Source organism: Silene latifolia, chromosome 4 (assembly GCF_048544455.1).
Source record: "Silene latifolia isolate original U9 population chromosome 4, ASM4854445v1, whole genome shotgun sequence".
Classification (NCBI taxonomy): domain Eukaryota; kingdom Viridiplantae; phylum Streptophyta; class Magnoliopsida; order Caryophyllales; family Caryophyllaceae; genus Silene; species Silene latifolia.
In genome coordinates this window covers 95,717,891-95,731,929 of record NC_133529.1, presented here as the reverse complement: position 1 = coordinate 95,731,929, position 14,039 = coordinate 95,717,891, and the positions used below count along the sequence as shown (strand labels likewise).

The 14,039-nt window shown below is 40.6% G+C and overlaps 1 non-coding gene across 1 annotated transcript; it reads left to right on the top strand.

Annotated features, from left to right (window-relative positions):
* The first annotated feature begins 12,541 nt into the window (after nucleotides 1–12,541).
* On the top strand, nucleotides 12,542–12,648 carry LOC141654357 (small nucleolar RNA R71). The gene has a single exon (XR_012547917.1). It is a non-coding gene; the product is annotated as a small nucleolar RNA R71 (small nucleolar RNA).
* Nucleotides 12,649–14,039: the final 1,391 nt, after the last annotated feature.

Here is a 14,039-nt window from a genome sequence, read left to right as displayed (position 1 = left end):
CGAAAAATGGAGTCTTTGCAATCAGTTCTATAATGGGTTGTATGACGATCAGATGGCTATTTTGGATGCTGCAGCCAATGGCCGATTTGCTGAGAATATGGGAGAGACTAAGGGGTGGAAGATCATTGATGACTTAGCCACCCATAAAGCTGAATATGGGAATTCCAGAGGCAATCAAAGGAGAGCTGCTGAATCTTCCTCTGTAGCTGCACTAGAAGCTCTCACTGCAAGGTTTGACAAATATGAGTTGGGAGGAGCTTCTAAAGGAGGGATGTACCATGTTAATGTTGTTTCAGACGGTCCTTTCGTCTGTAGAAGATGTGGAGCTGAGGGACATGTCTCAGAAAATTGTTCTGTCCCCTTTGAGTCTTGCGCTGCCTTTCAACATTATAGGCAGACAAACACGTACTATGAGCCGAATGTCCACCCCAACTTGAGGTGGAGTAGCCAGAATGTCCCGAATCCGACTCAACCTCCACAACAGCAGCAACAACAAGCTTATGTGCCCCCTCACAAACAACCATATCAAAAACCTCCCTATGTGCCGCAGCAGCAACAATCCCAAAATTCCGAGTTCACCGAGTTGAAGAACTTATTGCTGAAGGAGTCCCAAGCTAGAGAGGCCGGGATGAAGATGCTAGAGAGCCAAATTGCTCAATTGGCTAGCAAGAATACCACTCGAGCTCCGGGACACTTACCAACTCAAACCGACCAGAAGGAGACTCTTAATGCCATCACGTTGAGGAGTGGGTCCACCCTGGAGGGGCCTGCTATGGTCGAGGACGATGCTGCAAAAGATGAGGCGAAACCGAGTCAAAACAAAGCTGGAACGAGCAAAGGAAAGAAAAAGGCGTCTACCAGGTATGTCAGTCGATCGACTGACGTATACCTGGTCGATCGACTGAAGTGCGAGTTACAGAAGCTTCTGGTCCTGTTCAACTCAGTCGATCGACTGACATCACTGGTCGATCGACTGAGATCGCTGCTAATAGTGAGACTTTTCGTCCTCCGATGCCCGACAACTTGAGGGATCATTTGTTTCGGGGTACGACAGTCCCGAAAATATTGGGGCAAGACCCGAGTGCTGATGGGTCAGTCCCGTCTCCGAAGTACGACCCGATGTCGATCAATGGTTCACATTTGAGACGGTCTGAGGAGGGTTCAAGCTTCAACAAGGAGAAAGTAGTGGACTTCCAGCCTAAGTCCACGGATACCGGCATGCGCGATTTAGAGGAGAGGGCTAAGCTACTTCTTACAGCCCCATATCCGGAAAGACTAGTGCCGACGAAGGAACAGGTATCTTTCAATAAATTTGAAAAAGTTATTCGTAGCTTGAATGTACAAGTGCCTTTCCTTGAGTTAGTTAATCAAGTGCCTGCTTACACTAAATTCATGAAACAACTCTTGTCTAAGAAAAAGTCACTTGAAATCGTGTGCATACTCTTTGTCGCATTAACCAAAGAGTCATGCTCTTATTTGTCTCACACTGCACCTCACAAACTAGAAGACCCGGGTAGTTTTTCTGTTCCTTGCAATATAGGTACCTTCTCTATTGAGAAGGCATTATGTGACTTAGGATCTAGTATAAGTGTAATGCCCTTGAGTCTTGCTAGGAAGCTCAAATTGACTAGGTTCGCAGTGACAGACATGCCAGTACAGATGGCTGACCGATCTGCGGTCCAGCCAATAGGATTCTTAGAGGACATCCCCGTGCAAATAGGGAAGTTCTTCTTCCCTGTTGACTTCGTCGTACTTGACATGCCCGAGGATGCCCATATTCCCATTATTTTGGGTAGGCCATTTCTGCACATTGCTGGTGCAGTCATAGATGTTGGTTCGGATACCTTGACTTTTAAAGTAGGGAAGCAATCCATTGTTTTTGCCAAACCTGCTAAGAAGAAAGACCCCATGTGGCCCGTGACTTGCAATACGGTTTCTGAAAAGAAATCTTATTTTATACTTCCTGATATGCCTATCTCTAGTCCCATTCCTGTTGTAACACCTCCGCCCCGGGTTGGGAGCAAATTGGAGGAAGATTTGTCTATTTCTGATATTGCAGGAGCTGGTTTGGGGAAGGAAGAGCTGCAAGTCGCCCCAGCTGCGAAGAAGCCAATCATTTCACGAGGAGGTCTTGGTTGCCTTAGCTTTGGCACTGATGATGAAGTTGATGACGAGCCGGTCAAAGTGAGAGAGTCCGATTTAGATTCTGACGTGTCCGAAGAGATCATTGACTGGGGAGATGATGAAGTTGTTGATCCGTTGAGCCATACGGACGTGGAAGTTAAGAAGGGTGCAGCTGAGAAGATAAGCACCGTTGAGGCTACCTCTAGTAGCCAAAAGCCGACCAAGTGGGCCATTCCGTGGCCGTTCTTGATCAACTACTAGTTGATCACATGTTTTACAAACATTTTATTTGCTTTTGTTAGACACTTTTTATTGCTTTTGTGTGCGCGAAACTTCGCATTTTATTTTGCTTGCTTAGGATTTTATACGCTATAGACTTTACTTTGAGTTTTGCGCAATTTTGGGCGCGTATTATTGTGCATTTGCAGGTTTTTAGACCTCATTAGCTCAAGTAATTGAGCAAATACGAAGAAATAAGAAGTAACAGCAGTATCTTCAGTCGATCGACTGGCAACCTTGGTCGATCGACTGCGTTGCAGTTTCCAGGAGCTACTGTTCCTTTCACCCTGGTCGATCGACTAGGCTATGTGGTCGATCGACCGCCCTGCACTGCTGTACTTGTTCACGACCTCTCTCCTACTGTGTTTGGTCGATTTGCGGAATTGAGGGAGTTTTCTACTCCACTTTATCTTCCGTCATTTTATTTATTTCTTCAATTTTTCTCAATTATGCACATAATACCGCTTCATTATTGTCTTTCTCGATTTTATGCGTGGTACTTTGTTTGTCTTTTTAGGTACTTATTAGTAGCACTGCTGGCTACTGAAACCTCCGAGCTTACGCTGGTTTGGGGAGGTTTCCTTTGCTGTGCTTAAAGTCTTGTGAGTTCCCGATTTCCACTTCATGTCATATTTATTTGTTTATTTTCTCGCAAATTCCCGTTTCTTTTTTTTTCATAACATGATTTTGCACAATGGGGACATTGTGTGATTTGGTTTGGGGAAGGGTTTTGCGTCGCATATCATTTGCTCGCATTCACGTTTACATTTTGTTTTGCATTGTTTATTTCATTTTATATATGTATACCAAAAATTCAAAAAAATTGAAAAATTTCAAAAATTCAAAAAAATTGCATGTTTATTTTAGCATATAGGTCGTGTCGGAACGGTAGTATTTCAATGATGACATTGCATTTTCATCTGTTTATGCCTAAGCCTTGCTAATTGACATGTTATTAGTAGAATCATATATGCATAGTCTACGAGTTTTCGTTAAATTTCTTGCTGGACTTGAGACTTGACTTTGATTTTTGGCAAACTACTTATATATTTTGAGATATTAGAGCCTATAACTGGTGACATCTATGACCGGTTTATTTAGGAATGTGAGTAGTACTCCTTATGAGACATGTTACATTAATTTGCATAAATATGAACTTGATCTACTTAATACCTGTATGCATTCGGTTTGCGGTTTGTTGACACATGTGGTAGAGGTCCCCTTTTCTCATTTTGCTCATGAACCCCTCACTGCCAAAAATAGCCTTTTTGTCCCATTACTACATCCTACATTTAGCCTGCCCTTGTCAAGCTAGTAGTTTACGTTCTGGGATTGTTACTTCGTTTTTGGTAGCCATTTGCTCTTATTTGAGATTTAGTTGGGAAGATGAAATAAAGGAGGAAAGAAGTTGAAAGGAAAGAAAAAGAAACAAAAAGAAGAGAAAAAATGATTCGAAAAAAGAGAAAAGAGGTTTTGTACTGTTCAAAGCAGTCGATCGACTGCCAATTATAGTCGATCGACTGGAGTTCGAAAGAAAAAAGAAAGAATCAATTCGCATAATTCAAGCCTTTTTCTTATGGCGATTTTTGCTCCCATGTATTATTCTTATCTTATGGGGAGTTGGTTGATTGCTTTATATCAGGGATTGTGAGTTTTTTGCTTGCTTGATGCGATCCCGCTAAGTGTTCACAAATTAAGATGTGGTCGTTGGTCACGGTCGAATCAAAACACAATTTATAGCTTAACAAGCAACTCTACAATTAGTAAAGAGGCAAGTAAAGGTCGGATCCCAAGGGACGGGAGTTGAAATGAGATTTCTATTGTAACTAGTGGTGTCTAAGGGGTGTCACAAATTGGGTTGATGTAGAAGGTTACTAAACTAGAATAACAATGAAAATAAACAAGCAAGATGAATAAAAAGGGGTGTAAACAATTGATTAAAGGCACTAGGGTGTCATGGGATTATAGGGGAATCATGGGATATGATCATACAAACATGTTCTCAAATTATAAGCAAGCAATTATTGTTGTGATGGATTGAGTTGGGTTATATCTTACAATCCTAGGAAAGTTTGGGTCCCGGAGCCGAATCGATTAATTGTACAACACCTACAAGTCGACTTAATCTTCCCTACTCAACAACATGCATGGTCTAATGAGACTCGAGTTGAGTTATGTCTTACAAGTCTCATTGAAAAGATAGGAGATGATAGTAAATGCAAGGATTCATAGGCTTAGCATTTCATCAAATATAACATGTGCATGAGTTGAGATCAAAACAAGCAAGCAAATAAAACATGAAAGCATATTAATTTAAGCATGAATCATTCCCCATGTTGGTTTCCCCTAATCACCCATTAACCCTAGCTAAGAGACTACTCACTTATTATCATGTTGATCATGCTAGCAAGGTTGTCAATCATACCAACAATATGAAACATGATGAATAAATGAAAGTAATTAACAATAATTAAAAAGGGATTAAGAGATTATACCTACTAATGATTCCAATAATAAAGCAAGAATAATAGAAGTACTTGAATGCTAGATTGAGAGGTTGTCAATCTCCCAATAATAACCCAAATAATCTTCAATTACCCAAAATAAAGGATGAACAAAAGAGAGATTAAAGAACTAAAACTTGGATTAAAACTTGATTAATACTTGATTACAATATTGAAGAGAGATTTGATTGATATTAACTACACTAATTATTGATAAGCTGAACATGCTCCTCTAATTAGCCTAATGGGGTATTTATAGTGAAAATTAGGGAGGATGCATTAGGGTTAACTAAGGGCTAAACTAGTAATTACACTTTTTAAGTTGAGCAGGGAGGACCCGGTATTTTCTGAGAGAAGGGCTTCTCTTTTCGTAGCTTGAAGAAGACAATCCGTGCTGTGAAGAAATCCGGGCGGAATAAGGTCGGGACGGACGGATTTGGGCGGTGGAATCCGAGCGGATTCTGGAGAATCCGGGCGGATTGTTGAGGGGGAATCCGAGCGGATTCTGGCGTGGGACGCTCGGATTATGCAGGGGCTGGACGGGCGGATTGTTGACAATCCGCTCGGATTGTCAGTCAGCATCAATTCTTCTTCTTTTCTTCCCTTTTCTTCATAAATTCCTTGGGGATTTCCTTGGGGACTCAAGGATCTTTCCTCAACATTGCTCTCCTACTATGATATGTACAAAAGCCTTCTAATCTTGTCTCTCCTTGATGCTTGGTCATCGAATTCGATCAATTTAATCTAGTTTTGTCATGAAAATGCAAGATTCTTACTCCTTTCCTACCAAGGGATCAAAATCTCAAAGAATATGCAAAACAAAGAACTAAAGATAAGAAATGACCCAAATAAGCACTAAAAAGCATGGAAACAAGGCTAATTCGGGGGCTAAATATGCGCCAATTATGGTCACATCAAATATCCCCAAACCGAACCTTTGCTCGTCCCGAGTAAAGAGGTGACAAAGATTAGGACCAATACTAACCTATCTAATAATATAGCCGATATGAGACAATTAGCGGGTCTCACTCCGCCCCTTCAACTCACAACAAGACAACCATGAGGTAGGATGCCTTCTTGCAAGGCAAGGTGGGTCTTGCCAAAATGGCGACACATCCAAACATTAAGCACACAAAAACACATAATGGATGCATCTACAAAAAGAATAGCCACTCCCTCATCAAGTGGCGGAAATTATCTACAAGGGAAGCAATTCAAGGGTACACAATCCTTCATAGATGCAATTTGTTCGAACTACTAAGCCTAGAAGGATACCAATAAATCACCTCCAAGTTGTGTAAAGCTAGGGTACCTTTGTCCTCAATCGTTAAATGCTTTTGTCAAGAATAGACTCCCTATGGTGTTAGAAACACTGGAGGATCGCGGAATCCCCCCTCTTGCCTAGACAAGAAGAAGGGTCGTCCCCTCTCTACCATGCACAAAAATGGATATGATGGATAAAGGGATCAATAAATATTTGAGTTTCACTTTGGGAGTTTGCTTTTGTTTTTGTTTTTCCCCCCAAATTTCTTGTGGCATTTGACATTTGAGAACACTTTCTTGCCATTTCTTTTTGATTTTTGGCATTTCAACACTTGACAACTTTTTTTACATTTCTTTTTGAACATTTTCAAAGTCACCCCAATTAGTAACGAGGGTGCCTTGTATTTGAAGCTTAGGAGTTCTATTTTTGCTCCTCTTTTCATTTGATGCATTTTTGCAAACTTTCTTTCACTTTTCATTTCTTTGAACTCAAATTGATTTCTTTTTGTGCCCATTCCCTTTTGTTGACAAAATGTATGGTAGAACATGGATGAATGATGGTTTCATGGTTTCAAGGGTCACCTTGGAATAAACGGTAGCCAAGGAGTTATCACACCACAAGGTACTCTTGACTAGGCCTTAATCCATGGGTCAAAGGATACTAGCATGACACATCCTAGGGTGTTTTACAAGCATTCTAACAAGCAAAGTCTTAAGAAGAAAAAGCATCTACTAGGGCCTATATACACTTGTCAAGCTTCCCAAGTAGACGGTTTCGCAAAATTTTTCTAACATGCAACTACATGCCATGATGCAACTAGCATATAAACATCCTAATGCAAATGATCCTACCAACTAATATGACAAACAATCTAAATGCAAGTCCTAGATTCACATTGTTATACCACATCAATCAAAATAAAGCCACATAGTCATTAACATAAAGAGGAAAAAGGAGATTGGAAAGATCATACCATGCGGTCTTCAATATCCTCATGTCTCGGATGTGGCGTAGTCAATCAATGTGAACAAGGATAGAACAAACACAATATATACAAGACAATATATATAAAGGAAATGAACTTGTTTTTGGGTTTTCAATTTTTTCAATTTTTATGATTTTTGAAATTTTTCAATTTTTATGGTTTTTTGAATAAGAGTTAAATGTTAGAATTCCCATCCCCACACTAATATGGGCATTGTCCTAAATGGCCAAAATGATGGAAATTATGCAAAGATGATGCATGATTTCTATACTAAATGCAATCTATACTAAGCTACACTACATGATGCATGGTTTTTGTTATGACGGAGAGGATAATTTAGATTACCTCCCGTTGCGTATGCATTAACTTCCCCAAACCGAGTGAGACACTATTGCTAATGTCCAAGGATGGGTATAGTTCATGCACACACTATGCTATGCATGAAACTAATTTGTCATTTTGGATTTTACAAATGGGAACAATAAAATAAGAACACCTCAATGGTACCGAGGTGTGAGTTCTTTGATGTTGCTAGGACTAAACCAACAATGATCAAAATGAAATAAAATACAAAGAGATATAGACAAACCATGGGAGAGTAGGAGTCTCCAAGGTTTGCTAGTCTTCCATCATGCTATCATCATCATCACTTCCCTCATGAGAAGTGGTCACATTGCCACTTTCCTTGTCATTTGCTTCTTCACTTTCTTCCTCATCTTCATCTTCACCATTCTTTTCTCCTTCACTTACTTCTTCCTCAATATTATCATCAACTTCCTCATCATTTCCAACAACCTCATTGTCACCCAAAACGACCCTAGATGCACCCGGAAATAAGACTTCTCTATCCGCCCAACTAGGCAAAGGACAAGATGGATCAAGGAGTCCTTGCCTAGCTAAATGTAGGAGGGGTGGATATTGAGCCAAATAAGCATTTTTCCGATCTTCATAGGCTTGCTTGTGCATTGCTTGCATGAGAAGAGTCACATAGTCTTTCCTAATTTCAATTCCTTCCGGCTTGAACTCTTCATACTCAAAGGGGTAAGGTGGTATGATAATGGAAGAGGAGGGGGTTTCAAGATCTCCCTTTTGTTGTTGAATGATATACTCGGCTTCTTCGGAAAGGGGAAGTAGATAATTGGTCCGGTGGACGCTTAGGCGACAAATCTTCGAGGGCAAGGTGAACGATCTAGCTTCACTAGTTAGCCATCCATACTTAGTGTCAAGGGGGTTTTGAGCAACCCACTTGAACTTGTGAATCATAATATGCATGTCAATAAGATGGCCACCTTCCTTTGCTTTGTACTTGTTATCCTTATTGAAGTTAGGATCAAAGTGCTTAGCTAGGACCGTGACTAGGCCGCCATTGACAATAACGGTCGTGCCCTTCTTCCCACTATCGATGTTGAGCCATCTATCTACCAAGAGCCTCAAAGAATTGTAAGGCTTGGTATGAATTCTTCCGATATTCAAAGCCGATTCAAGGAGAATAAAATCAAGTCTTGTGAAATGATTGGTGTCTTTCCTAGCAATTATGGTATTTCCCACAACCTTGTGCCATACTCTTATGCCCGGATGATGGACCAAAAGAGCACGACATGCATGAAAATCCTCACATTTCTTCCCGGAGATTGCCTCCCAAAGAGGCTCGGGGTCATACTTTCCATAATGCTTAAGATAACGCGATTCATCACTAAGACCCAAAATTTCACCTAATTCCTTAAAGGTAATGCGTCTACTAACATTAGCTAGACGAAACTCGAGATTTTCCCTATTCTCAACTTTGGTGACTTTCAAAGAACTTAAAAATTCAAAGACAAGGGAGGGGTATGTCAATTCCTTTGTTTCAAACAATTTCTTCAACCCCATGGCTTTGAAAAAGGCTTTTGTTTGTTCAAGAACACCCAATTTTTCCAAGGTATCCTCACATATGAATTTGGTGGATTGTAATGACTTCATAGCAAACTTGACAAAGGTATTTCTATGGGTATCGGAAATAAAAGTTACCTCCGGATAATGCAAAAGTTGATTAATTACCGGAGTAGAAGGTGTTGTTGCTCCCATAGAAGGTTGTTGTTGTTGTTGCACTTCCAAGTTTGGTGTTGCTACCACCATAGCCAAAGCTTTCTTTGTTTGAAGAGCCTTTTGCCTTTGTGAGAGTGCCTTAGCCTTTGGTGCCTTTGTTGCCTTTGTTGCTCCCTTAGTCCTTGCCATTGATGAGCTTAACCAAGAAAAGAATGAAAAATCTTCAATTTGTAGTATGCCCAAATCGATTTGAAGGTGAAAGGCTTTGCCTTTATGAAAACAAAAATCGACTCAAAGGTTGAAGATTTTGTTCTTGGTTTTGATTTTTGTTGAAGAAGGAGTGATTAATTTGTTGTTGGAAGGGTGGTTTGATTTGTTTTTGTTGAATGTTGTTGAGGGTTTTTGTTTTTATGATGGAGAGGATGAGGGTTTTGATGTTGTGGGTAGTGTTTATGAATGAATGAATGAATGAATGAATGAAGGTGGGAGGGGTTTTAAAGAGGCCGAAATTTTCAAAACTGCAGGGGCAATCCGTGCGGATTCTGCCCAATCCGTGCGGATTCTGGTCTTTCTGAACTTTGCAAAACTCGCCTAAAGACGGGCGGATTTGTAACAATCCGCTCTGATTCGCTGAACACGGGACGGGCGGATTCTCTTTAAGACGGACGAATTTCTGTCCAGAGAAATTTGCTTGTTTTCCTCAGCTGCAAAGACGGACGTCTTTTTCCCAGGACGGACGGATTCTTCAAGACGGGCGGATTTTCAGAAATTCGCTCGGATTCTTTAACAGTCAAGAAATTTCCAAAACTCAGCGCAGTTCAGGATGGGCGTCTTTTCTGCAGGACGCTCGGATTGCATAAGACGGGCGGATTCTTGGGAATCCGCTCGGATTCTTCCCCTATGTACACGGATTCAGTTCCACCCGTGCACAACGCATTCCCTTTATCATTCTTCCATTCTTTCTTCAAGTCTTGTGTTCTTCATTGTGGGGGCACTACTAAGGCATGGATAGCCTAGGCAATTGCCATCCCCACACTAAGGTAAAACACTACACATCAATTGAAATTGTTATTCCCTCCCTCACTTCTCTCTTACATGACAATTATTTTGATCAAAGTAAATAAAAATCCAAAGATGACAAAAATGCAATACAAGAATTGAAATGTAAGTTAGGGAGTTAGAAATATTTACAAGTGGTGGTTTAGGGAGGACTCCACCAAACTCTCATTCTCGATGAGATGTCAAGGGGGCATGTTCAAGGTGTTGTTGATGTTGCTCAACACCTTGAAGAAGTAATCAAAAGCTTGTTCATTATCATGATAGAGGTTCTCAATAGACCGTGGCCTTTGTTGTTGATCATGATCGATGGCATGTCCAATGTAGGGATTAAAAATCCCTTCAAATTCGTCGTCCCAAAGACCACAAACTTCATTGAGTTGATCATTGAAAATCTCTTGCTTAGATGGAGACAACTCTCCCAATTTCTTCTCTTGGCCAATGAGGCCATCCTCTTCTTCCTTGGTTGATTTTAATGAGCTTTGCAAGCTCTCTTTGTCACTATTCACTTGCTCTTTGAATGGAGCATCTTCAATTTTCTTTTTCCATTGGAGTTCCGATTTCTTCCTTTCATCCTTTCGGCTATAATGATCAATCATGAAACATGGCTCATGCAAACGAGGAGCTCTCATAGTCTTGTCAAGATTAAAAGTTATGCTTTCATCTCCCACTTCTAGAGTGAGCTCACCATGTTTCACATCAATCACCGCACCGGCGGTGTGTAGGAAAGGTTTTCATAGGATGATTGGAATGTTGGAATCTTCCTCCATATCAACAATGACAAAGTCCACCAGGATGAAAAACTTCCCAATTCGCACGGGGACATCTTCCCATATCCCTAACGGTGTCTTCGTCGATCTATCGGCCATTTGGAGTGTGATGTTGGTGCATTTAAGCTCTCCCATCCCCAACCTTTTACTTACCGAGTACGGCATGACACTCACACTAGCCCCTAGATCACATAAGGCTTTGTTGATCGTCGTGTCGCCAATGGTACACGGTATTGAGAAGCTTCCCGGATCCTTTAACTTTGGAGGTGAACTCCCTTGAAGTATTGCACTACTCACCTTAGTGAAGGCGATAGTCTCAAGTTTCCGGATCGACTTATTCTTTGTGAGGATATTATTCATGTACTTCGCATAGGCCGGAACGTGATTGATTAATTCCGTGAAAGGAATTGAGACTTCTAAATTCTTCACAATTTCCATGAACTTTCCAAGTTGATCATCAAATTTGGGCTTGGCTTGACGACTTGGAAAAGGAAGTCTAATCACAATGGGCTCCTTCTCTTTGGCCTTGTCTTCATTTTTCTTTAAACTTTCTTCTTTTGATGATTCTCCATCTTTGGAGTTTTGCACAATTTCTTCCTTTTCACTAGCTTCCACAACTTCATCCTCAACTTGCTTCTTCGGTGCTTCATACCTTGTACCACTTCTCAAGTGAATGGCACTAACCGTTTCATGTCTAGGGGGATTACTTTGAGGTGGTAATTGCCCCTTTTGTCTTTGTGAGCTCGAAGATGCTAGTTGAGTCAATTGTGTTTCCAACATCTTGGTGTGAGCTAGAATGTTATTGATGGTGGTTTCTTTTGCTTGGCTATCTTTTTGCATTTGAGTGAAAAATTCTTGTTGGTTCTTTTGCATTTGGAGGACCGCTTTTTGGACATCAAAACCTTGGTCATTTTGGTGATTGTATGGATTTTGATTTTGGTAACCTTGGTTTTGATTGTAAAAGGGTCTTTGATTTTGGTTTCTCATGGGTGGTGGAGTGTATGTTGTTTGAGGGTTTTGAACATTTTGGCTTTTGTATGAGAGATTTGGATGGAATTTGGTGTTTTCATTGTAAAAGTTGGAATAAGGGGTACCACTCTTGTATGCTTGGAAATCATTCACTTGTTCATTTGTTCCCCTACATTCACCTTGATCATGTCCCAAAGTTCCACAATTCTCACATATCCCACTTGGGATTGATGAGGATGCCGTCATGGCATTAACATGATGCTTCGATGATTTTGAGTTTTCCTCAAGTCTAGCCATAGCTTGTTCAAACTTCAAGTTGATTGTGTCAATGTGAGCACTAAGTTGAGCACCCAATTGAGTAACGGAGTCCACTTCATGCTTTCCTCCTCTAGTAGCCTTGCGAGGTCTACTATATTGTGAGTTATGGACCGCCATTTCCTCAATCTTGTTCCATGTTTGATTGTCATCAACTTCGGTGAACATTCCATTTGATCCCATATTGAGAATGTTCCTTGAATCTTCATATAAACCATTCCAAAATTGTTGTACCAAAAACCATTCGCTAAGTCCATGGTGAGGACATGAGCGACAAATACCTTTAAACCGCTCCCAAGCTTCATACAAAGACTCTTCATCCCTTTGCTTAAAACCCGTAATTTGAGCTCTTAGCATGTTGGTCTTTTCCGGTGGGTAGAATTTTTTGTAGAAAGCTAGAGCCAACTTCTTCCAAGAATCTATTCCAAGGGTGGCCTTATCAAGGCCCTTCAACCATTGCTTCGCGGTGCCGATTAAAGAAAAAGGAAATAAGACCCATCTAATTTGGTCTTGAGTCACGCCCGTTTGAGAGATAGCATCACAATAATCGCAAAAGGTTTCCATATGAGAATGAGGGTCCTCACTAGGCATCCCCCCAAATTGGCTCCTCTCAACTAGTTGGATGAAGGCGGACTTGGCAATAAAATTTCCGGTGAGATGTTGCGGTGTAGGAGTACCATTTGGTAGATTCTCCTCGGTGGGTACGGAGTGTGACGAGAATTTTGGCATTGTAGGTGGATTTTGTGGGGTATTGTGTAATGGGTTTTCTTCTCCTTCTATTACGAAAGGATTGACAAACTCACTAGTGGGTTGAACAACTTCACCAACACCTCTCAAATTCCTCCTAACAAGTCTCCTATTGTTCGTCAAGGTTCTTTCGAATTCACGGTCAAAAGGTAACAAATCACCTTGTAACCTTCTAGACATGCAAAATATCAAACAACTCAAAAACAATTAGAACAAACCTTGAAGAGTTTTACTTCCTCAAGGCGAAGAAAGACACAACTAATAACAAAAAGGAAATCTAAGTCAAACAAACACCGTCCCCGGCAACGGCGCCATTTTTGATGCGATCCCACTAAGTGTTCACAAATTAAGATGTGGTCGTTGGTCACGGTTGAATCAAAACACAATTTATAGCTTAACAAGCAACTCTACAATTAGTAAAGAGGCAAGTAAAGGTCGGATCCCAAGGGACGGGAGTTGAAATGAGATTTCTATTGTAACTAGTGGTGTCTAAGGGGTGTCACAAATTGGGTTGATGTAGAAGGTTACTAAACTAGAATAACAATGAAAATAAACAAGCAAGATGAATAAAAAGGGGTGTAAACAATTGATTAAAGGCACTAGGGTGTCATGGGATTATAGGGGAATCATGGGATATGATCATACAAACATGTTCTCAAATTATAAGCGAGCAATTATTGTTGTGATGGATTGAGTTGGGTTATATCTTACAATCCTAGGAAAGTTTGGGTCCCGGAGCCGAATCGATTTGATTGTACAACACCTACAAGTCGACTTAATCTTCCCTACTCAACAACATGCATGGTCTAATGAGACTCGAGTTGGGTTATGTCTTACAAGTCTCATTGAAAAGATAGGAGATGATAGTAAATGCAAGGATTCATAGGCTTAGCATTTCATCAAATATAACATGTGCATGAGTTGAGATCAAAACAAGCAAGCAAATAAAACATGAAAGCATATTAATTTAAGCATGAATCATTCCCCATGTTGGTTTCCCC